General features: G+C 45.6%; 1 protein-coding gene across 5 annotated transcripts in view; it reads right to left on the reverse strand.

Annotated features, from left to right (window-relative positions):
- The window catches only part of ASB8 (ankyrin repeat and SOCS box containing 8), a 386,620-nt gene that overhangs the window by 203,476 nt on the left and 159,578 nt on the right, over positions 1-23,566 (reverse strand). For all 5 annotated transcript variants that reach the window (XM_069646913.1, XM_069646911.1, XM_069646912.1 and 2 more), the window contains exon 2: positions 4,517-4,570. The gene's annotated coding sequence lies outside the window, so the exon portion shown is untranslated. The remainder of the gene's footprint in view (positions 1-4,516; positions 4,571-23,566) is intronic.

Below are 23,566 nucleotides of genomic sequence, written 5' to 3' on the forward strand. Positions count from 1 at the left end.
GGGAGAAACGGGCGACCTCACCACTCTGAGACAACAGTGTACGGCAGCCTGGGATAGACTAGGGCGGTTAGACTATGGGACGTACATACAAAGGCTACACGCAGAAGGGGATAAACCTAGTAGACTTCTCGCCTGGTTAACCAAACAGGAGACCAAGCGAGAACCGATAAACGCAGGAGGGTATAAATACGGTGTTCTTGCAATTCTATGAGAAACTATATACCAGAGTACAGGAAGCAGAAGAGGGACACCTTGAAGACGCATTTGCGGAAATCAAACTCCCACGACTGTCAGAAGAGCAGGCCCAGATGTTGGACGCCCCCCCCTTACTGTGGAGGAACTGACAGAGGTCATTACCCAGTTACCGACAGGAAAGCCCCCTGGGCCCGACGGGTTACCAGGGGAATTCTATAAAAGATACAAAGATAGCTTGGCTCCGAGATGACTAGAGACGCTGGAGGAGGCGTACGAGTGCCGACGACTCCCGAGCAGTATGTCAGAATCTGTAATAGTCCCGATACTTAAAGCAGGGAAGCCGCCCCTCGAGTGTGGGTCCTACAGACCAATCTCTCTGATAAATCAGGATTCCAAGATACTGAAAGCGGCATTGGCCAACCGGCTAAAAAAGGGTGATACCTACACTGGTACACACAGACCAGACAGGGTATGTACCGGAACGAAACACGGCATGGAATCTCCGGAGACTCCATCACGTCATTGACAGGATGAACCAAGAGGAGGGAGAATACGCAGTGGTGTCATTAGATGCAATTAAAGCGTTCGATTCAGTGAACTGGGACTGGCTTCTAGGGGCGCTCGCCCACTTAAGGATAGGCGGGGGGGTTCCTACGTTGGATAAAGCTGCTGTACAACGACCCGAGGGCCAGAGTTAAGATGGGGAGGCATGTCTCAGGGCAGTGGAGCATAGGACGAGGTACGAAACAGGGGTGCCCGCTGTCCCCGATGCTATATATATTGGCTCTGGAACTGTTCGCGGCCTTCCGAGGGCGGAGTACGGAGACACCGGCATAATGATAAATGGGGAAACACACAAGATTTCAATATATGCAGACGACATACTGCTTTACGTCCAGGGCACACAAACCCACCTGCCGGACCTACTAGAGGCACTGGGAGCGTTTGGCAGGTTATCGGGAATCACCATCAACAAGGGAAAATCCTCACTGTCCCCCCCCTGACGCACCTGAGGGTGACGACATCAGACCAGCTGCCACACCTGGGCCTGACATGGACTCCAATCACCTTCAGATATCTGGGGGTGGACATATATCACGACACCACGGAAACACATGGCCAACACGCAGGCAGCCCTGGACAAAATAGAGAACGCCATGCAGTTCTGGAAGACATTATCGCTGGCGATGGTAGTCCGGGTGGCCCTAATGAAGATGATAGTTTTACCCCAAATCCTATATTACTTCACCAATATCCCCTAAAACATCCCCAGAACCTTCTTCAGATGATTACACTCCATGACAAGGGCCTTCCTATGGAGGGAGGGGGGGGGGGAAGACAGGGTAGCACTAAGCACATTACAAAGGGGCTACGAATGGGGAGGGATCAAGCTCCCGGACTTTGAGCGTTACTACTTGGTCGCACAACTTCAATTCGTGGTCCGGTGGCTGGGGGAAAACACCTCCATAGATGCAATACTGTTTCGACCATCGCTCCAGCGATACTATTTGAAAGAACTCCTGTGGATAAACGAGACCCAAGCAAAAACCCTTCCCAGAATAGTCCAACTAGGCCGAGCACTGTGGAAAAGAGCATGGAAAGTGCGGGACATAAGAGACCGCTGTTCAAGGCACATCCCCCTGGCGGGACTGGTAGACACCAGTATAGTAAGCATGGCGACGTTCAGAACACAGTGGGAAGACAAAGGAGTGGCCCAAATCTGTGTCAAGAAGGACATTGGGTAGACGTTCAGAACCTGGCGGAGGAGCAGGACATACTCAGTGGCCAATTCATACTGTATAATAGCATGGTCCAAGGAAGAAGAAAGAGGTGGGAGACCCTGCCGGAAGAGGAAGATATGGGTGGGCCGCTGGACGCTTGGTACGATGCATCTGAGGGGGGACACACTGTGTCCAGACTTTACGAACAATTGCTGGGTGCCATCAATTCTAGGACGTTGAACAGTCGGACAAAATGGGAGGAGGAACTTCAGCAACCCCTCAAGGACGAAGAATGGAACAGATCCCTTCAATACGCGAAGAAAGTCTCCAGAAACGCAAGATCCAGACAGCTACAGTTCTACATAGTGCACAGGGCATATTTAACACCTAAAAGAATGTCGCACATGGGGGACAGACAAATACAGAGTTGCCCATGCTGCCAGGAAGAACAGGCAGATATGGTGCACATGTTTTGGACATGCCCGGGAGTAACAGCCTTCTGGAATACGATACAGGAAACAGCGTTGAAGGCAGGACTCCATACGCGAGCTTGATCACCGGCGTCCTACATAGTGGGCCTGTTCCCGAGGGGCGACAAGCAGAGGGTCCACGTAGCTGAGATGACAGACTTGATGACAATACTGGCGAAACTCTGCATCGCAATGGCATGGAAAGCAAGCGCAGGACCCTCGATAGAAGGCTGCTGGGCGGACCTACAAAAATGGGCAATAGCAGAAACAACGGTCTGGACCAGAACCTCTGAAAGGGGAGAAGATAACATTGGGGCCAGAATACTAGCGTGGAATACCTTGATACAAGACGTATTTGGGAGCAACGAGGAAAACAGCACAACTGATTTGAGTGAGCCTGGAGGAGAGGAGAACTGCCCTGAACGCACCCGTGCGCAGCATGCAGATTGGAACGAGGACACCACGACGGAGGAGGGGGAGGAGGGAGCCTAGCCGTGACCTGAGCAGATAATGTACATTATGAACTCAAACCCGAAAAGTGCCAGATCAAATGTTGCGAGTTGTTGTTTATTCGTTTTGTGTTTGTTTGTTGTTAAATGAAAATAAAGAAAAATTGTTTAGAAAAAAAAGTGAGGTACATTAGGGCTGCATCCTATTCCTCAGTTATTTTAGCCTATTCAAATATGTGTTTTGTGATATACAGTAAGCTCTTTGATAACCAGTACCTTCTTAACTGGGACCTCCAATGCTGGTAATAGTAACTGTTACAATTAAGGAAATGAAGGATAACAAAACAAACAGGGGAGTTAGCTGGATTATCAAGACATTTTGCTTTGTTAGCAAATTCGGAAAACGAACATTCTGTGAACCACATCCTACATGTATTCCTACACCTAAACACAAACTCAAAGATGTCCATTGCCTTTTTCCCCATTCTTCCTCCTTAATTGACACTTTGGCTCATCTCCCCAATGTCTTCGGTATCCTTTACATTTTCTGGCATCCTAGTGCACCCCCCACCCTGTCCCAAGTTCCGTTTTCACCTTCCCTAAATTCTCTGCTACTCATCCCCAATTCTGTCAATTCCTCTTCCATGCAAGTGTGTATATTGTCACCACTGTCTTCCATCTCCTGCCCTCGATTCCAATACTGTTCTTTTACCCTGCTCCGAGTGCCTTCAATCCTCTTACAAATGTCTCTGTTCAACCAAACCCTATACCGCCACAATGTCACTTGGACTATGGTATAGGGCAGCAGCTTAGAAGAGAAAAATGCTGCCATTTGCCAGGCTACAGATGGGATGACGCACAGAAGCCAGAAAGAAGTTGACGAAGCGGGAGGCGTCCTCACTTTACTAAGATATTTATTGTCCAAATGTCGGTCTCTATGCATGGAATATGCTGCAGCATAGGCACAGGGTGCAACAGCAAAGTCAGAGACCCTTTGAGGCTCCCCCCACAGGTATGAAAAAGCTCAGCCTGAGGGGCAAGCATAAAGATGCTTGTAAGCACACAAATCTGTAGGCTGAGATGCAAGGCAAACATTCAGTGTGTAAGTAACAACAGGGGCACAGATAGAATTGGGTGTAGTGTGACCCAAACACTGATGGGCATGTACCCTAAGGTCCAAGCACTGATGGGCAATAGCACATGGTCATGGACCCATATTAGTGATGTTTACATTCCCAGTTAGAAATCTCTCGGATTCCATGAAAGCTCAGAATGTCATTCTCCAGAGTGAGCTTTGAACTGTATAGTATTTCCTTACCTTCCGCATAGTTTGCTATAAAACAGCATGTTATTCACCAGAAAACCACAGGAAATGCTACCATTTGAGAAAGGATGGATCCACCCTACTCATTTTCACTCATCACAACACCTAAGCTACTGAATCTAAAAATGGAAACGATGCGTATCCTGGTACAAACCACACTTTTCTTATCCTACACATTTAATGCCATTAGATCTAGCTCTGTGGCAAACTGAATAAGCTAAATTAATGGGCTAAAATACTTCCCTGCAAACAGTTATTAATTTGTATGGAAATTAATTTGTTTGGAAATAAAGTGAGGTTATGCACTTAATTCGTAAAACACACTAGAACTATGAAAATGTAAAACTGAACTCATACCTGGCATGGCAATTCCTCCAGCGTCACTATGTTGCCAGGCTGATCACCAGCAGCCTGTAAAAAGAAAGAATAGGTCACTTGTAATACAATAATTGAAAAAGTCTTGTATCATGGCAAACCTGCATTGGAGAATTTCGGTACATAGAAGAGCGAAGCCTGAAAGAAGGGAGCCAACCACCTTTTGCCCATAGCAAAAGCCCAATAATGTCCCAGAAGGACATCTAATCATTCTCCTGGGAGGGCTGCTCTAAAATGTGGACTGCTCTTTAGTATAGCTATACTGCTTCAGATGCAAGAGGCTCTCTTCTGTTTGGTTCGGCAGTAGGCAGAGTGTGTCCTTGTTGAGCTGCGATTCTGTGCTTCCCACCCACCACAGGCCAACAACCATTAGGATTGTTGCATTGTGGAAAGCTTGCAAAAGGGTACTCCGATTTTGTGGTTTGCCGTTTTGTCCACGAAAGCCCCATAACCCAACGGTATGATATATACCTTTCATAATATGTGTTGCTGTCTGAGGCTAACACGTGAATTGTAAACACTGAATATTTTTGGGGAGAAACTCTGTAGTTCTGCACTTTAAGTTCTTTGACCTTGGGTTTAAGGCACTTCCTTGAATGATGGGCTCTTTCATGCCTGATGGGAAATAGCATTGATAAGTACAGACCCATGGCTCACAAGTTCAATGACACACCTTGTGTGAACAAATGGTTCCCACAGATTTTGCAGAATTCGGCAAGCAGAAAACAGCTCTTTCAATTGAGCGTATATGCTTCCAGCCGATATCTTTGCCATTATAATAGGAGACCTTAACCATGCAAATATGGCCCAGGCCTATCAGCTCCAACTTGAATCCCCTTTCTCCGACAATCAATCTACACAGCATTCCCACTCATTCCCAGGTCAACTCGCATGATCTCGTATTCCATTTCCAACCCTAATTTCTGCTCTCCCTCTCCATTGACCACTCCTGCTCTCATTACTCACTCATTAACTTGAATAATCTTGGTTTCCCCACCTCCATCACCTCTATCACCAAACAAATTCAAGCCAGTCTTAATGCTCCTTTATCTCAACCATGTCAAAGTCTGTTTGAGGTACCCATCCTTTACTCCAATCGTTCCTGCCCTTCTACTGACTCCTATGCACCTCAAACTATAAAGGGACTGGCACCCATTCTCTTTGCTCACTGGTCTACCTAAACAACCTCTCTCTCTGTCTTATTAAATCCTCTCTCTACTGGTATTTTCCCTTCCTTCGTTAAAACAGTCACTGACTTCCCAACCCAATGCCCACACAATCAACCCCCAATTCCACACAAAGGTAATCCTGAAGTGGATTGCTTTCAGGTTAGCTATCTTGATACTCACCCACTCAGTTAACCTTCAATCCGGATTCTGATCTAAACACTACCCTGAAACTGATCTTACCCATTTCTCCAATGTATTAACTGCTGCCCATTATGCTTACCTCTCCCCTTACTCTATCCTCATTCATCTTGAGTTCTTTGTAGCATTTGACTCTGTAGATTTTCCCCCCCACTTCGACCACACTCTCTCTATCCTTGGCTTCAAAGACAAAGCAGTGGAGTCGTCTCCTCTATAACCACTCTTTCGCCATTGCAAGGAACTCCAGCATTCCTAACAGTTACGTCCTAGGACCACCACTCTTCACTATTTACACCTCCTCCCTCACAGCTCTAATTTTAATCTTTTGCTTTAACTATTACCTCTTCGCTGTTAACACTCAGATCTTCTCCATCCCCCTTATTGACTCCTGTAATCTCTGCTTAGGTAATCAATTGATTTGCTGTCATCCACGTTTGAATGGCCCTATACTGCCTCATGCTCAACTCCTCAAAGACATAAGTAACCTTTATCCCAGTCTCCAATTACAACAACACTCTCCATTCTCCATCTCCTTCCCCAAAGACCCAATCACACCTTCAAGCATGGCTTGCAACCTTGGGGACTTCAGACAGAATAAACCTTCTTAAAATTAGAATAATTTGCCCACACCTCACACCCATTTAATATAAACCCCAATTCCTACTCTAGTACCCAGCAAGCTAGACACCTGTGCTACTTTACTTCTGTGTCTTCCACTCAAGATTGCTGCATGCAGCTGCTTCAATCTTTTCAGATCCTCACCACGTCTGTACACCAACACGAAGTTGGATGGCTCTTCAAAATTGCTCTAAATGCTCCTGCAATTCATCTTTAAAACCATCCACGGTCTTGCCCCCCAATATCTCACTAACTACAGTTCACTTTATTGTTCTCCTCAGGTTCCCTGCTCAACATTGCTCGGTAACCCATCAGCCCCCTATCCACAAGGCATCTCTTACTGCTTTCGGTACTTCCCAATGCTTGCTCCATTTCACTGGAATGCGCTCCTCCTGGGCCCTCAAGGCCATCTCATCAATAGAACTCTTCAAATCAAGAAATAAGCTCCATCACTTAGCTAAAGAGGGCCCCGGCCAATACCCTCCCACCGTCTCATCTTTGAATGCTTGCCTCATGTTTGCTTCAGCTCCACCATCCAACCAATACTAATGTTTTTGTATAAACTGGCCTTTGCCTCCCTATGCCATAACTATGAGTGTTCTTTCATATTGACCCTGGTTTACCATCTGTGGTGAACCACAAGAAGGACTCTCACGAGTAGAGGTCATTCTCAAGGATTTTTTATTAAAATAAAAGAACAGAAATGTCTAAGTAGCCCCATCACTATGAGAAATCTCCCTACCTAGTAAAACAAAAGGAAGGGTGCACGTTAAAGTCTAACAAAGTTCTTTGGTCCGAATCCTAACCAACTAACTGGTCCTACCCCTAAACATCAACTAAAAAGGAAAAGGGGAGGCTTTGCATAATAGCCTCACCAGGGCTTCTGCCTGACCCAACTTATATTTGGCTAGTTTTCAGGTTCCAAAGTTCCTTTTCAAACAGCAGGATATTCTTCCCAGTGTTTGTATCAAGTTATGGGTTTCACTCCTTTTCACAAAGAAAACTGTCTCTTGATGTGAACATGAACATACATACATACTTTTTATTTACAGAATGTCTTGTAAATAAAAATTTAAAAAAACACTTCCTCCTCAAGGCATTGGGTCTCCCCCAAAGTCTTCTGATCCTCCGACAGGTTGTTGTCTTTCAAGCAAGTTATTTCACATATGGCGGCTGTCGTCCTGTTCTGAGCTCTGTAACTTCTGTGGCTTTCTCAGCCTTAATTCAAAATGTTCATGCTTCTTTCTTTTGCCTTACATAGGACATTTGTACACTCAGGCTCCCGTAACCTTGATAGCTTTCACAGCTGTTCATCAAAATGTTCTTAACTTGTAATGGCATGTTATCCGTCGGGTTTCTCAGGCTCCCGTAACCTTGTCAGCTTTCCCTGTGGCTACTCGTCTCTGTCTGATGTGTGTGGAGCTTGGTAACTCAGGCTCACTCATATGCTCTGGCCTCAGGGTCCGTTACCAGTCCACCACCGGTCCTTTGTGGTCCCGCCACCAGACGAGATGGGTGAATTTCCATCTCGGCTTCCTCTCCGACCCCGGGTCCTCAGTCAGGTAGCAGTGATATGATATGATAGTTTATTTATATAGCGCCTATACACAATGTGTTTCAAAGCGCTTCAAGGCAAGGAAGGGAACAAGGGACAATACAACAAAATTCTTACAGGCCATGAACAGTAAGGATGTGAAATTAACTATCGTACTCGGCCTGACGACATTTCAAATAGTGCAAGTGCTAAGACATAGATGAGGAAGGGAGGGGGAGAGTGGGAAGGAAATGGAAAGAGACAGGTGACTACCGTACTAGGCCTGATGACATTTCTGGTAGAGCCGGAGGAAAACAAAAGGTGAGGGAGAGGGGTGCAGAAAGGGAGAGGAGGAACAAGACAAGTGACTATCATACTAGGCATGACAAAGTTTTAGATGGTGCTGGAGGGAGGGGGGCAACAGTAAGGGGTTAGAGGAGCGACAGACAAGGTTGCTATCATAGTAGGTTCAGGGACAATTCTGATAGAGTAAGTGCATAGAAGAAAGTAAGGGGAGGAGATAAGAGAGGGGGGAGGGGAGGAGAGAACAGAGAGTAAGCAGTCAAAAAGAGTGGAGAAGCAAGAGAGGAGAGCGAATACAATTGCAGAAGTCAGTAGCAACACATAATGTTGCAAGCCAGGATACAAGATGAAGATGGAACAGCATGATTCAGGGCCACCATGAGTACGAGTGCACTCGCCGTCTTCGCTGCCACTGGCTCTGCGGCCCAGCAAGGCTTCGCCCCTCTGGGACATCAATCCGGAGGCTTGCATCTGCGTATCGGTTCTCCCACTTCCCATTGGAGTTTATCCGCTTATACAAGCCACAGGAATAAACCGAACAATGTCCTTCACTGACCGTGGCATTCAGGCTGTGTTCACCATTTCCGGTAGCCAATATAGGTAAAGAAGGATCTTTGTGGAGCATAGTTGTTACATGAGATATTGAAATCTTTTCCACATTCATAGAAGCAGACAAGGTGGTTTTGACTGGGAGTTCCGCTGTGGAATGGGAGTCCTTGTCCCCAAGAGGGGGGTCACTCCCAGTGATCTCCCACTAGCCCAGACCCCTATGGAGGGTCTTGCGCAGTGGGATGACCTCCGAATCATCAAAAGGGGCGGCTCCCCTCTGGAGAGAAGGGAACAATTGTCAAGATTTGTCACACTTGTCATTATAACCCCCCCTCCATCAACTAATAATTCTAATCACCTACTGAAATATTTGCTCTGACCCAAGGACTGCCTCTCCTCTCTGTTATGGTGAACTTTGTATGCAAGTTATTGTTGAAACTGCCCCCTTGTTCCTCTATAAATAAACATGTAAAGTAAACAGGTAGAGTTGGACATTTACAATTTCAGACATGTGTCCAAAATACGCATGAACCAGGGAAAAGAATTTGCTGGAAATGTTGCATATTGGAGGAAACATTTCTTGCTTACCAACATTTGGGTAACCGTTCCAACGAGCATAGGTCTGCTTGAGGAACATCATTCACAGGATTTGAATCAAAATAATAAATGATTGTCAGACACACTAGCACCAGTTCTTATGGCTGGCTGACTCTGCCAGTGTCCAACCTCTGCCCCATAACATTTAAAATATGGAGTTTAAATTCAAATTAGTAGCATGATTTCACAAAATATCATGGATGAGGCATCACACAACGCATGACCCCTCACTGACATTTTTAGGAAGACACATCAAATGATCCTCAAAACAGGCCAGTGTATGCTTTGCAAACAATACTTGCTGAACACTGCAGTCTGAAGCACGATAATAGACAGTGATTGACATTGGGCACCAAAACCAACTATTAAAACTATCAAAAGTGAAAGGTATATATCGGGCAGGCGGTGCAAACAAATCCCCAATGGCTGCAGCAGAAAAGCAGGCATAGCAAACTATATAATCAAATGCTTCCCACGATTATAATACAGACCTTCTGGTTTTGTTGTGATATTTTTATATTTTGTAGTTGTTCTTCACTATGAAGCTAGCACTGAGTTAGCACCCCTTGGTATTCCACCCCACAATTCTGGGACAAGAAACAAGCTATATTAGGAATCAATATTTTGTTTTATTAAAGTAATATCAATGCAAAGGTTGTTCTCTAACTTTATGCTGGGGAGGTCACCACTTTATGGCATATATTACTCACCATAATCATATTTCTGATGACTGTATCTGCTTAGATTCACATGCTGTGCATATTGTGCCACATCTAGTGGTAATCACAAAGTATTGCACTTTTCTTTTGAAAATCGAAAAGGGACATTGACATGGGCATGACTAACACTATCCATAAAGTGACGTGTAGTGTACCCAAAATCCATCACGCGTCGTGGTCCCACAAGTTATTTTTGTTCTGCCGTGAAGAAAAGAAGGTGTAAGATGTCTATGTTCCTTCTACTCCAGGAGAGAAGGAAGGATGGATGCATGTGAATCTAAGCAGATACAATGATCAGAAATACGATTACGGGGAGTAATCTATACCTTCTGAGGCTTGTGAATCTGCTTAGAATCACATGCTGTGCATAGACTGGCGAGCAGTACCAGGAAAAGGTGGTGGGATGTGTGAAGGAACAGTAACTAAGAGATGTCTTAGCACTGCCTGTCCCACCTGAGAATCAGACTTTAGAGTGTGTGTCTAAGCAGTAATGTTCAGTGAAAGTGTGAACAGATCTCCAGGCAAATAGAATCAAGAGGAACATTTGCAATAAGGATATAGTATCTCCTATGACTCGAGTAGAGTGAGCCCTAGGCGTAAACGGTCAATCTCTCTTGGTAAGGGAGTAACACGGTGTGATGCATTTAACAATCCATTTAGAAATAGTTGATTTAGGTACAAAGTCTCCTGCACTACCAGCGGCAATGGAGACAAAGAATTGGCTTGTCTTTCTTAGTGGTTTTGTTTTTTCAAGGTGATATACCACTGCTCTCCTAACATCTAGTGTATGGAGGCTTCTTTCAGCTGAGTTGGTGGGTTCTGAAAGAAAGTTGGAAGTTCGATGGATTGATTCACATGGAACTTAGAAATAAATGTAGGCGCAAAGCATGGGTGTGTGCGCAGTACCACCTGGTCTTTATGAATGTTTACAAATGGGAACTGAGAGAGCCTGCAGTTCACCAACTCTACTTATAGAGGTAAAAGCCACTAGGAAGGTAGTCTTACAAGTGAGGGCTTTAAGACTGGCCTTATGCATTAACTCAAAAGGAGGTCCCATTATTCTTGTGAGAACCACATTCAAGTCCCATCCGGGAGTTGGGTTAGAAATAGGAGGGTCAAGTCTCTTTACCCCTTCCATGAATGCCTTAATTACAGGAATTTTCCACCATGAAACCTTAATCTGAGATGTGGTATACGCAGAGAAGGCAGCAAGGTGGACCTTTAGAGAGTTAACAAATCCTGAATCCAAGAGGTGTGTTACGATATAAAACTCTGGGCATCATCACAAGTTGGACAGTATACCGGCGGTAAATCCATCGAGATACCGCCCAATACAAACAGTGTTACCGCAACTTGGTCCAGCGCTATTAGCGCTGGATCCAAAGTTGTGGTACCACTGTAAATCCCCATTTATTTTGAGTCCATTGGACTCTATAGAGCATTTTTGTCGCATTTACCGCAAACTGCACTGTGGTAAATGCACCAAAAATGGGCGGAAAGTCAGCGCATCCACCTCCAGTTGATAGCTGGAGGTGAATGCTGCAAAACTCTGGATTGGGTGGAGCAGTAATGTGGCAGTAACATCGCTACCACCACATTTTTACCACTACTCTCAACCAGTGATGAGGCACTCTATCTTTAGGTGAACAATCAATAGGGTTGATGTTTTCATGTTGCACCAAATGACAAAACGTTTCCTCTTATTGGAGTAAAAATACTTGGTGTTAGGTTTCCATGCCTCTTCTACGTTCATAGATCAGATGTGCCCAAACTCTGACTTCAGGAGCCGAGTTGCTAAGTTGAGTGTTTTGGGGCACGGGTGCAGTGTTTTCCCTGGGTCTTGTGACAGCATGTTGTATGGACAGGGCAGTTTCATGAGAGGGGAAACTGACATTCTCATGAGATGAGAGAACCATGGCTGTCAAGCCCACATTGGTGTCACCGGGAGCAGCGCGACTTGTTCCTGGTGCATTCGGTGCACTATCCTGTTGAGAAGGGTAATCGGGGGAGGGGAAAGTGTAGGCAAATCTCCCGGACCATGTTATCCAGAGACCGTTCCCTTTGGACCGGTTCTGATTGTACCTGAGGCGTAATCTGGGCATTGGGCGTTCCTCAGCGTCGCAAACAAATCGACGTCTGGATGACCCCATTCTGCAAAGACGCTGAGAAGAATATGTTCTTGCAAGTGCCACTCGTGTTCTACGGGTAGGTGCAAGTCTCTGCTGAGCAAGTCTGCCAGAAGATTGTGTTCCCCTGGAACATGTTGCAATAGTAGAAACAGGTGGCGTTTGCGTGCCCACTTGCAAATGTGACAGATCGGATAGCCCTGGAGAGCAAGTGCCCCCTTAGATTGTACATGGGCGTGGTAACTGTCTTCCTCTATAAGTGTGATTGAAAGGCTTTCAGTGCTTCATTGATATGTTTGGATGCTACTGATGGAGACCACATGTTGTGCGCAGTCTGTTGTACGATGTGTGCTCTGCACCCTGACAGAGATGCGTCTGTGGTAAAAGTGGCTTCTAGTGCAGGGTTGGTGAAAGATTTCCCCTTTAGGTGGTTTTCAGAGACTGAACGAGGGCTGTCGAGACAACCACTAGATCATCCCACTGACCGCTTGCCTGACACCATTGGCTCGAGAGCCACTCTTGTATGGGGTGCATGCACAGACGAGCGTGTGGAACCTGGAAGATGTAGGATGCTATCATCCCTAGTAGCCACATGGCTTTCCGTACGGTTATCTGGGGACTGGTTACATACTGAGGGATCTGGAAAAACAGGTTTTCAACCTTCTCGTTGGAGGGTAAGATGAGGCTGCCTTCTGCCCAAATTAGTGCCCCTAGAAACTGTTTGACATGACTCAGGACTTGACTTTCCTTGATTGAAAAGGAGATCTACTGTATTTTGAGTGTTCTTTTTACACGTTATATACGAGTCTGCAATTATGACCCAGTCGTCGAGATATGGGCACACCGCAATGGACTGCCTGCGCATGTGAGCTGCTGCTACTGCTTGTACCTTTGTAAATACCCTTGGAGCTGAGGCAATGCCAAAGGGAAGTACCTTGAACTGATAGAGTATTCTTTATCTTGAATGCAAGGTACTTTTTGTGCGCTGTCAACATTGAAATATGAAAGTAGGCATCTTTCATATCCAATGTGGCCATATCCAAAAGCAATGGCCTTTCCCAGGCCACCCGAGAAGAGGATACTGGGGGGAAAAATGGTGGGGATGCCCCCAGGTTCTTTGCATAGGGAAGAGGAATAAACTCTGCAGCCAGAGGTTCCCCAATCCCAGCCAACAAGTGACTCAGCAGTACGGACCCGCCGCGCTCAATGTCTCCCTGGAAGGGGTGCGATTAACATCTTTTACCCACGCATGGGAGGGAATCACTTCGGATCAGTGGGTACTCAAAACTGTCACCCAGTGTTACTGCATATAATTCCTGTAACCACCCTTCTACCATCCACCCAAGAGCAGACATAACATCTACAGATCCTGCTAGAGGTCGTCCAGATCCTACTGCAAAAGGGAGTGATCAAGGTTGTCCCTCATCTTTAGGTAAACAAGGGTTTTTATTCAATATTCTTCCTTGTACCCAAAAAGAATCTATCCATGCACCATGTTTTAGATCTACATCTTGCAAACAAGTATGTCAAACCAAAAAAGTTTAGGATGACCACCCTACAGGAAGTAATCCCACTGCTGCAACAGGGGGATTACATGGCCACATTGGATATGAAAGATGCATACTTTCATATTTCAATGTTGCCAGAGCACAGAACGTACCTCAGATTCAAGATAAAGAACACTCACTATCAGTTCAAGGTACTCCCCTTTGGTATTGCCTCAGCACCAAGGGTATTTACAATGGTTAGCTGGCATCCCTACACATTTTATGCCGTTAGTTGTGAGGACAAGCATAGGTTTTGGACACAGACATATAATTATGTTGGACTTCCAGACAGACTATCATTAGTTTTCTTTAGGTAGGGAAATCCCATCTTAGAAAAGGGCAAGTTATGCATTACTCCATCCATGTCCTGAGGTGGAGAAGGAGGTGGATTATTCTGACAGGGCGCTGTGTGGTAGGGGAGTAGATAATGATCCACTTAAGCCATTTGAACTTGACAAAAGGGATGGACAAAAGAGGGGAGACATTTCGTTCTCCCCGCCATGTCAGCGTGGGGAGGGTGGGGAGGGGGGCAGGTGGGGTTTGCACTGTGTGGTTTAAGTATATCCTGAGCAGGAATTAGAAAAACAGAGTAAAATGTTGGATGTTCCGACCTGATTGACTTTACTCCCCAGGATAATTATCCTCAAGCAGATGTCAATGTACCACCCTTAGATCAGGAGGGTAATTCTAATAATGCTCAAGCTACCATTATTAATCCGGACATTCCTTTGCATAATAGATATGCAGTAGTGAGCCCAGAGAGCTCTTGTAATGTGGAATAAAGGTCAGATCCAAAAAAAAAGGAAAAAGGGTTGTGACCGTGTTTTGAACGTACCAGGGAAAAAGCACAGGGTAAAAGATGTCGAGACCAGGAAGTGCACGAAATCAAAACATACTGGTAAAGGGGAAACCTCAGAAGTAGAAAGACCACTTGCCCCTGAATTGAGAAGCCCACAGCCACCAAGCACACCTGTGGGTATTATCCAACAAAAGGAGGGCCCATGGGGGTTCAATGGGCAATAAATTGGTACACATTTTAGCAATGCTAGGTGAGCCGACATCGGAGGTTAGGGTTCAGAATGTTAAGGTCAGAAACCTGGGCAGGAAGATGGACCATATTTGTCACATAAATCCAACAATTGAAAGTAATAGTGTAAAAGTTTGGATGTTTGCACTGGTCTAGCCCCTGAACACCCTCCCTCGGGTTGCGTCAAGAACCTGCCCATGACCTCTAAACCGGCAAGTAATTCAAACAAACAGGGTGGTAAGATGGCCTCTGTACTTGCTGGACAAAAGCAATCCATAAATACCCATAGGCCATTACAGGACATGATAGATTCTCACGTACAACGTAACGCCAATAATGTTTGTATATCTATGACTCCAATGCCATTGAGGCGAGAGGTGGGCCCTGTGAGATCTGAGAGGAAGGAAAAGGACTGGCCCTTTGTTGAATACACAACGTGCCCAGGTTAACTGCTGGATCCTTTGAAAACTAGGATTCTCGAAATATTTAAGGATGCACTTCAATAATCTGCAAAGAAACAGTTAAATGTATTAGGAAGGGGGGGGTGAACGAATAGATTGTATCCAAATATTTCTATCAGACCCCTTCCGAGCAGAAGGCCTCTTGGCCATTGATTATATAGCTTAGCCCCCACAGGGCACAGCAATATTATTGAGGGGCTACCTACCCATACGAGACAGGGCTGTCACCAATGTAACAGTCGGAGTTAAATGATCACGGATAATGTCTTGCCAACAAAAACTCAAAAGGTGCCAGGAATGAAAGGCCAAAGAGTGTGAATTGACCATCATCTGATGCTGCAGAGGATGACATGGCCGGTATATGTGCTATGTTGTCCTGGAATATAGCAGGCCTCTGCAAGCACTTATCCATGCCGAGCTAGGTTGAGTTTATTAGGCGATTTCAGATCATATTTCACGAACCATGGGCATTAGGCCCAGTGGATTTCCAGAGCTATCAGAGCCAGCCATTAGAGGCTTAAGGGGTCACCCCAGTGGTGGATTATTGATCGGGAATGATTCAAGATTGAACTACAGGGTATTAAGTTGTGTAGCAAATTTCCCTGGATCGCCAGAATTTGGTACTAGCAACTGAGGAAGGGTTTTGCATGTCTATATTTAATGTTTACAGTAGGCCAAATATCCCAGCTGTTCTTTCAGAAATCTATGATCATGTTATGCAAGGAAAGGGAACGGGCTCTGAAGCAAGATTTATAGTTGTTGCTGGGGACTTCAACATGCAGTTGGAGCCACTTCAGGAACTTGAGGGTATCTGGGAATAGAAGGATGAGGCATGGGATATTCCATTAGTGCGGGCCTCGTACCTTAAGCAGACATGCAGGGCAGCCATTAATGTAAGCAAAATGTAGAGCTCAGAGCATGTAATGGCCATTTCCCTTCTGATCAACTGGCAAATACTTATAAAGGGCCTTTTGGCTCTTCTTTGATTATATTATTGTGTCAACAGGGTTAAGGTCAAAGATAGTACATTTCAAAGTTTTAAATGAGTTTGATAGCGACCACAGACCTCAGACACTAATTAATTCAGATCAGCTATTTGGTAATGGCCACACAGAGGAGGAATCAAATCAACCAGTGGCAATAAAGGGCTATGGATGTGTATCAAATGGTCTAAATTGAGCCAGAGTGATTTTAGACCACACCTATACGACACAATTTGTCTGTGGTTGCAAAAGGTAGGTTTACATGTGATCAATGGGACTGTGGCCATAGAGGCCTTTGAGAAGATGGATTAAGGAGTGTTTCCCTTTGTTACACAAACTGCCAGGCTAATAAGATCCAAGGCAGTGTGAAGAACTGAATGGTACGATGCAGAGTGTGAACTAGCTAAACGAGAGTTAACTTATGTATTCAAACATATTACCCCTGTTGACAGATTTGTGCTACGCCTGAAACATTACAGGTATAAGCTGATTATCAAACAGAAGAAGGGAATTTTTCTTAAGTCTAATTGGGAATCCCTAGCTACTGCCCTTAATGTTAGGGACCATGTAGCCTTTTGGAAGTTCTTTTCAGGCACAGAGGTAAGATGAGATTCCATAATAGCGGGGGACTAGCCATCTCACTTCTCTGCCCTACATGATGGAGGGGGCAAACAAATTATTTTGGAGAAACTGATGCCATTGCCAGTGGAAACAAGAAGGATTGCCCGTTTAGCATTGGAGATGGGGAAAATGCAATTATTTCAGAGAAGTCAGGGAAGGCTGCTGGCCCCGATAAAGTGTCCATAGATATCTTTTACTGAAGAACTGTCTATTTGGGCACCGATTTTATGGAAACTATTCAGGGCCTGCATCACCACCAACACTGTGCCGGAATCCTGGCGATTGGAAGAAATTGCGCCAATCTACAAAAAGGGTGGGAAGATGAACCCAGGAAACTACCGCCCAATATCATTCCTGGATAGTTCTGGAAAGATATTTGCAAAGATGGTTTTGGGATATATTCAGACCTGGGTAACGGAATATACAGTGATAAGTACATTACAGGCAGGTTTTCAATGTGGGAAGGGCACAAGCGATCAGAGTTTGTCGGCTCTTTATTATTAAAAAATATACCATCCTGAAAAAGATGAAGTTGTATGCCATGTTTGTGGATCTCAGGGCGCATTTGATGGAGTGTCCTGAGGGACCTTCTCTGGTAAGTTCTTGAAAGTAAAAAAAATGCCCTGAGGATAAAGATCTATGGTATAAACGTTTTACACGGACAATAAGGCCACGATTAGAGTTAGTTTGGGTGGAGCGGTAACAGAAGTTACATTTTTAAAAACGGAGTCAGACAAGGATGCGTCTTGGCCCCACTCTTGTTTTGCATCTTCATAGAGGAAGTCATGGACTCATTGCTTGTCGAGGGTAAAGATTCCTTAAAAAAAAAAAAAAAAAAAATCGGCCCAGAGAAAATACCCCAGGCTTTTTTTTGTAGATGATGCTGTTATTCTGTCTAGAGCCCCACAAGGGATGGGATCAATGTTAGTGTCATTTACGAATACATGTGAACAATTAGGTCTGTCTTTGAACATAGCCAAAACTAAAATGCTGGTTACTAAGCCTCAATTCCAGAAATAGTATAATTTGAATGTTAAGTGTCGGGGGCTCACCCTTGAACCAAGAAAAGTGGTATCATTACCTGGGTATATGGTTCTATGAGAGCGGGTCCTGGGTGAACCATCTTGTTATGGCTGCTGCCTCTTTGGAAAAATAAGGTGCAAGATTCATACCATTTTCAATAAGCATGGGAGAGGTGCGATCTTGCAAGATATGGACTTGTATAGAGCACATGTTGCATCTGCAGCTCTCTATGGAGCATAGATATTGGAGTTTGCAGATCTACATTCTCCAAATGTTGTGGAGAATAAATTCCTTAAGAGCATTTTATGGTTACCTAGTGGTATGCCCAATGCTCACCTACTTCTTGAGCAAGACGTATGTCCAATTGATCTGTTGGCAGCATCAAAATCTTTAAGGTATTGGCTTTGACTATGGCAGACCCCGAGGATCTGGCTTACTTATTAAAGCTTCAGGGGCTTCGAACTTGATTTGGGTAGCCCATGTTAGGAAAGGGTTTTACGAACTGAAGTAACAGGATGTTTGGTTAAACCCCTCAGTGATTAATAAGGTAAAAGTCTAACAGCATCAAGAGGAGATTACAAGAAGAGTATTATAAAGAGAAAATGGTTATTGCCTGTGGAATGTTAACGTTGACCACAGAATGTGAGACTTAAGCCTAATTTTGAATTTGAGAAATATCTGGAGCAAATCGATCCTCCGCTCGCTCTAACTCTGTATATGAACTCAAGGGTTGGTTCCCTGAAGGTGGCACGGTTCACTATGTCATGGGTTGAGGGGAACTCGGGTCAATGTCCCTTATGCAACAATTTTGAGGAATCTGTGACCCATTTTATGTTCTTCTGCCCAGTAACTCGAGACCTTAGAATTTTATACACAAAGCCCCTACTAAGATCATCAGGTGTTTGAACTGTTAGAGAGGCCTTGGAGTTATGTAAAAGAACTGAAGATTTAGGAAGAGTATGTAGAGTGGCAACGTATATTTACTGTGTCTGGCTTCTTAGGATAAAAAAAGAAAACCCGTAAGTTAATTCCTATGGTTTTAAGATATAACTGTTTTGGCTTATTTTATTCTACCAGCTGAAGGGGGCTGCAAGTAATTGGTTTCCCCATTTCTCTCCCCCCTTCCATTAATGAAATGCCTGCTGTTAGGTTTTTTTATAATGTGCTTTTTAATCTCTTTTATAGATTTGTGGTATCCAATGAATTGTCATGCGTTTTTCTGCGATCAAATTTGTTCATCTTTTTTTGTTTTAGAACTATGTATATTGTGCTCCGTTTTAAAATGTATTATGAATATCTCCTTTTATGGCTTTGTGCCGAATAAAGGTTATTATTGTTTGATTGAAATTCAGAATTAGTGTGTTAGCAGGGATTATAGATCGAGACTTCAGGGGTGACATCAAAATGTTATTTACAGAATCATGGGAAAGACCCCTTCCAAATCCATCAGGGGGATCAAATTGTACAAGGGTTGCTCGAGAGGGCAGTGTTCCCTAGGGTAAAGGAAGAGGCCAGGAAGGAGGTCACAGATCGAGGTACCTGAGACTTCGGGAGGACAATGATATACCAGACACCACTCAAGATCAAACCCAGAAGGGCCAAGGAAGAAGAAACAAACTCTTCCTTACCTAGCCTTTGGCCAAAGGGATGACCCATCGTTGGCTGAAGCCGTTTTGCAAATTGTACCTGAGGAAGAGGGCCGTCAGAGAGGAGGACCTTTTTTTCTTTTTGAGACATGGGCTAATGTATAGGGGATACACTACTCCAGAAGGCATAGTAAAAACCCAACTAATTATCCCTAAAAGTCACATTCAAGTAGTCCTAGAAACAGCCTATTCCCATCTGACAGGTCATCTAGGCCAGACAAAAATTCAGGCCCAAGTCCTGAATACGTTTTACTGGCCTGGAATTCATGCGGACATTAAGATCTTTGTTCAGTCTTGTGCTATCTGCCAAAAGACCAGTACACTCATACCACCACCAGTCCCCTTACAGCCACCTCCAATCATTGAAATGGCATGGAAATTGTGGGCCCCCTGGAAACCTCAAAATTAGGGAGCAAGTAGATCTTAATAATAGCCGATTATGCCACCCAATATCCAGAGGCCTTTCCCCTTAGAACTAAAACCATCCAGTAGATCTGGAAACACCAATCTGTTTCTTTTCGCTAGTAGGGTATCCCAAAGAGATCTTGACAGAGCAGGGCTCTACATTTATGAGCAAACTCATGTGGGAAGTGAAAGAACTGTTACATATCACCTCTTTAAGAACCTCAGTCTATTGCCCACAAACAGATGGCCTTGTCGAAAGGCTTAACAAGACCCTGAAAACCATTTTGCGAAAACTATTCGAACGCAATGGCAGAAATTGGGATCAAATGATGATGTCGGCTCACTTTGTTGTTAGAAAGCCTCTCCAGGCTTCTACAGGATTCTCCCCATTTGAATTACTTTATTGAAGGAACCTCAAGATTGCCTGGATATGTTGAGAATCCTGGGAAGAAGGGGAAGAAGCCCCAATCTCATTCTCCCAAACTGCAAACCGCCTAAAAAAGCACATGAAACTAGTTAAATCCCTAGTTCAAACCCACGTGGCCAAGGCCCAGTAACAGCAGAAAACCTCATATGACAAAAAGGTTACTTTAAGATCAAGTGCGTGGCTTGCAGACATGCGGTAAGGCAGCTGAATCTCAGAGCTCCCGACAGATCCTTCCATATCATCCATAAACCGGTCCGATTCGTGCTGAAACTCTGCGACGCAGTGTCGGAACGCTGCAGGAGCAGCTGTTCAAAAAACCGCTGTGCAAAGAAGGAGGCTGGCACATGGCAGCTTGTAAAGTGGACACAGAGTGAGGCATAGCAAGATGGCGGACCGGGTCTGACTGTCCTGCGGAGAATGTTGTGCGTGGCGCGGAGGCAAGTGGCAGCTGGAAGAACCCGAATGAAGATACCAGTGAGGCGGGAGCCGGTGCTGCTGAGGGTGTGTGTCCCCTGAGCAGAAAGTGAAGCGGACCGCATCGGAGGAGACGGCCACCTGCAGCGACGTGAGAGAGGGAGGAAAAGCCGGCGCTGCTGAGGCGCATGTCCCCAGAGTAGGAAGGCGCAGTGGACCGCGTCTGAGATGGTCGCCTGCAACGACGTGAGAGAGGGCAGGTGAGCCTCCGCTGACATACCCTGCAGCTCGGCGTATGACGGCAGGGGACATAAGCCCTGTAGGTTGGAACTGGTCCATAAGGACATTGTAAGCAGCGGCCCCTCCCCCCGCAGCAAGAACAAAGACCATAATAAGCCCAGAGAGCCCTCGGGTGAAACGGACAGCCCTGAGCGGCCCACGGGGCAAGTTAAATAACAAGCTAGTCAAATCACAGCCCCAACCTTGCCCAGAGCACAATACCGGCACAGGGCATTTTGCTGAGCCCCAGTGGAGATGTCTTTGCACACAGTGGGAGGAAGAGCTGTGCCCCTCTGCAGCACATACAGGCTGAGAACAGTGCTGCACAATATATGTGACAAGTAGGGTAGCCAACACACGACAAATAGGAGCTGTGGGGGCGCACTGCAAGCACCAGCCCCCCCGCCCCCCCCAACCATCCCCTTGGAGAACCAGAACCAAAAAAAAGACCTGAAGGACCCAGTGCAAGACCTGGCGCAGCCCCCTGGGTCGCACCTCTGGGGCACAACGACGTGGCCCGAGACAGACCGAGTGGGTGAATCCGCTGCCCCGGGCTGCCAATCTACCGGGCCGAGCCGCAGAGCCAGATCACCCGACAGTACAGCACACTGCGTACATGGGCGTTGAAGTCAGCTCTATATCTACACCTCCGACTAGCCTAACCAGGCCGCACCCTACCCACTACAGTGACTGTCACAAGTGAAGCTGCGGAACCCAAGGGTGATAGCAATATGCCAGACAAACAACGTGGGGGCAAGGGCAAACAGACCAGTATGGAATCTTATGCCTGTAAGGGCGAAAACAGCCCGCACACTTCAGCTTATCCAGACACAACAAGGTAGATCAGCAAACAAAACGCAAAGAAGACGGCCCTATCCTAGAGGCGATAGCAGCACTGAAAACCACGCTCGAGCACAAAATGGACACAGTAATTGTAGACATTGGCCTACAACGGCAGGACGTGAGGGCCCTGGCAGACAGAATGGGCACAGCTGAACAGCAGGTTCAAGATAATACTAACAGCATCGCCAGCGCCCAATCCCAAATCACAGACATGCTTGGAAGAATACAAACCTTGGAGCACAGAGTTGAGGACGCAGAAGGAAGGACTTGACGAAACAACATCTGCATAATTGGCCTGCCAGAGGGAGAAGAGGGCAGAGATCCAACAAACTACATAGAAAACCTGCTACTGCAGGAGGTTGGTGCAGGCACACTGTTGCAGGGCTTTATGGTGGTAAGAGCCCACATCCTTGGTCAAAAGGCCCCCTCCAGGCGCCCCACCGGGGGCCCATGATAGCCAAAAATCAAGAACTTTAAAGACCAAGAAAAGATCCTTACCTTTTCAAGAGAAGGCGGCGCGATCACCAAAAATTCCTCAAAGCTTGCGATTTACCCAGACTATATGGCACTCGTACAAAAGCAAAGCGCGCCGTTTGGCCCGATGAAAGAGCGTCTCAGGAAAGCAAATTTACGATACATGCTATTATACCCAGCCAAACTAAAAGTACTACATAATGAACAAGCCTATTTCTTTGAGAACACTGCTGAAGTCCACGCCTGGCTGGACCAGCAAGGCATATCTCAACCGGAAGCCAGGAACAATAACAACAAGGACAACGCACCTCCATACCCACTCAAGAGGACATGTATTGAGAGACCTTACAGGGAATATTGACTTACACTAATGATGTGGAATCATGACCGACATGATTAAGAAGCGTGAAGCAGAGAAAGGGAATTCCCGCGGCTGCCCGACAGTTGCTATAGAAGGCAACCCCAGGACGCTTGGAAAGGTTTACGATGACAGTTGAGAGGCATTGCGCTGCAGCGAGCCACTCCCAGGAAACTGGGACTGTGCAAGAAAAGCAGTGGAGACCGAGCAGGGGGAAGGTGGCTGGGCGTTTGTTTAAAGTTCAAGTTTGTTGGTTAGCAGTTGAAGCAGAGGCAACAGAACACATCATTTGCAATGAACAAACTAAAGGCACACAGGGAAAACCTGTACACATAATAAGGCAGAACCCTACAGGACGACCAAGGAGTGGGTGAAACCCTCTTGGCCTCTTCCACCAAACAGTCTAAGAAGATACAGAGACAAAGCCCAGAGCAATAGGTCCGAAAGATGAGGATCCTAGAAGAAATGGAAACGATAGCGAACACGAGGGAGCAAATGGGCCTATGGAAGAGATAGGCCATATGAAAAAACGCAGCGATAAATCCTGAAGGAATAAATATAGCCACATGGAACGTACAGGGACTGAATAATTACAAAAAAAGCCTAAGGGTGTATGCATGGCTAAACAGAATGAAAGTGAAAGTGGCACTGCTACAGGAAATGCACCTGACAAAAGAAAAACAGTCCAAGATTACAAGAAAATGGGAGAGA

The sequence above is a fragment of the Ambystoma mexicanum genome, chromosome 2q (genome assembly GCF_040938575.1).
Source record: "Ambystoma mexicanum isolate Mex_15411 chromosome 2q, UKY_AmexF1_1, whole genome shotgun sequence".
NCBI lineage: Eukaryota > Metazoa > Chordata > Amphibia > Caudata > Ambystomatidae > Ambystoma > Ambystoma mexicanum.